This window comes from Microtus ochrogaster, linkage group LG1 (genome assembly GCF_000317375.1).
Source record: "Microtus ochrogaster isolate Prairie Vole_2 linkage group LG1, MicOch1.0, whole genome shotgun sequence".
Lineage (NCBI taxonomy): Eukaryota > Metazoa > Chordata > Mammalia > Rodentia > Cricetidae > Microtus > Microtus ochrogaster.
The window spans coordinates 54,839,566-54,842,142 of record NC_022027.1 but is presented as its reverse complement, the minus strand read 5'-3'; positions in this window follow the sequence as shown (position 1 = coordinate 54,842,142).

The following is a 2,577-nucleotide window of genomic DNA, read 5'->3' as shown; positions in this document are numbered from 1 at the left end:
TGTAGACCAGGCTGGTCTCGAACTCACAGAGATCCGCCTGCCTCTGCCTCCCGAGTGCTGGGATTAAAGGCGTGCGCCACCATCGCCCGGCGTCTGTAACTATTTTTAAAAAGACAAGAACTAGTGAACATGATTTTAGAATGACTCCAGATACAAAGTTGCTGATACATGAGTATGATATATGATATCCTGTTATGGCAGTCTCTGGAAATATTGTCTGATATTAGTGATCTATAATCATATTTGTCCCCATAGGGCTCAGGGATAACACCTGTGCTCCTTTGTAGGACCTACCTACATTATAGCTCCTAAAAGGTCTTCGTTTAATATATGTAATACGAAGTAAAACATTGCCAGACATGGCGTACGTGCATGTCCTTAATCCCAGGATTTGGAGGTGGAGGCAGGAGGATTACCAGCTCACAGCCAGCCTGGGACACATAGTAAGGGCCTGACCCAAAAATAACAAAGTAAAACATCAAGCTAGGGGAACTAATTTTTTAAAAACATTTTCTTACATGTGTGGGTGTTTTGGCTACATGTGTGTCTGGTGCACACAGAAGGCAGATGACAGCTTTGGATCCCCTGGATCTGGAATTACAGATGGTTGTGAACCACTGTGTGGGGGCTGGGAATTGAACCAGGGTCCTCTGCAGAACCAGCCAGTGCTCTAGACCACTGAGCCATCTCTCTGGCTAAGAAAGCTTTCTAATTATAGCGTTTGTCGTCTTAAAACATCGCAGTGTGGCAGAAACATTGTTGGGAAAAACATGTAGTCTGGCCTGTTTCTGTGACAGCTTTTTGTCAAACACCTGAAGAACCGAGAGTGGGGGCCCCAACTGTTGTTCTGTCATGCGTCCGTAAATGCCCATTTACTTCAGCACACGGCAGCATGCCTTTTGTCTGTGGCTGGTGAACACACGCTAGTGTGCCGCTCGTCTGCGGATGGTGTGTGAGCATCTCAAGACTTACAGGCTTTCATTATTTTACATCCTCAGTGGGTCCAGAATCCAGGAAATGCTTAGCGTGGTGCCTATGGCTCAAGGTTGCTCTTGTGGCTTCCGTTGAGGTGTCTGACAGGGGCTGGAGTCACCAGAGTGTGGCTGCAGACAAGAGGCTCTGCTTCCTTCTTAGGGCACCGCCTCAGGCTGCTCAGGATATGGCTTTCCCTGTGGGCAGGGATCCAGGATGGAGGCAACATTCGCAGGGCAAAGGATTTATGTAGTTTTTCACCTCAGGAGTGAATTCTCTTTTGTCTATTGTATTTAAATCATTAAAGCAGGTTATTAAAAACATACTCACTAGGAGAGGAACTAAGTTTTCCCTGCAGAAGGGAGGAAATGCAAGGACTTGTGGACATTCTTGCACACTGACCACAGGCACCTGCTGCCTGCAGAAGACAGTTTGCTTTTCAGCTGTGTGTGTGACTTTAAGGAATTTCGGTCTCCTTATAGACAAGTTGTAGACGTGTACACTCAGCAATAGATGAAGTAGTTCTGCCCTCCCACAGGGGAAGCCTTTGGTAACCTTAAGGACGTTTCACAATGGGGCTCCAGTGAGCAGACGGGGAAAGGGGAATATTGCATCGGCAGCTGCGTTACAAATGGACGGTAACGGTGAGCTTGCCCTTGCATTGCCGGCATTACCGGCGTTACTGGCGTTACCGGTGAAGACAGACATCTCCGCAGACAGTTCACCTTTTGGCTTCTTCAGATTTGTGGTCAAATAATATTTGGTCACAAGGTTTTCGTCACTTATGTTGTTAATTACAAATACTTCCTCTTCGTGATTTTGAGTGGTCCAAGGTATTCCAAACTAACTCTTTTCTAGAGAATATTTATGAATTCTAAAGGGAATATATATAATGCTTACAATTAGAAATGATTACCTATATGGTATATAGACACGCTATACATATTTTTTTATAGAACCTTGTTATTCTGGCTAATTTTATGTCAACTTGACGCAGGATAGAGTCATCTGAGAGGAGAAAAGTCCCAATTGAAAAGAAAATACCTCCAAAAGATCGGGGTGCAGGCAGGCCTGTAGAGCATTTTCTTAATTAGTGACTGATGGGGGATGGTCCAGCCCATTGTGGGTGAGGCCATGCCTGGGCTGGTGGTCCTGGATTCTACAAGAAAGCAGGCCGAGCAAACATGGGGAGCAATTCATGTAAGCAGCTCCCCTCCATTGCTTCTGCATCAGCTCCTGCCTCCAGGTTCCTGCCCAGAGCAAGTTCCTATCCTGATAAATAAAGCTGCTTTGGCCAAAAGCAAGACTGGATAGAGCCAGGTAGGAAACCCACGCAGAGATACAGGGAGAAAAAGGACGGAGTCAGAGAGAGAGAGAGGCACCAGCAGCCACCCAAGGAGCATCATGTCAGAGCACCACTCCAAGAAGTTTATGGCTAATCCTGGCCAGTCAATTGCAGACTCCATCCTAGATTCAGGTTTCTTTACTGGCACAGTGGAATGGCTGTACAGATAATTCTCCTGCAACAGGAATCCCTGGAACTGGAGTTATGGATGGTTGTATACCACCCCCTGGGCCTGGCTCTTAACCACTGAGCAATCTCTC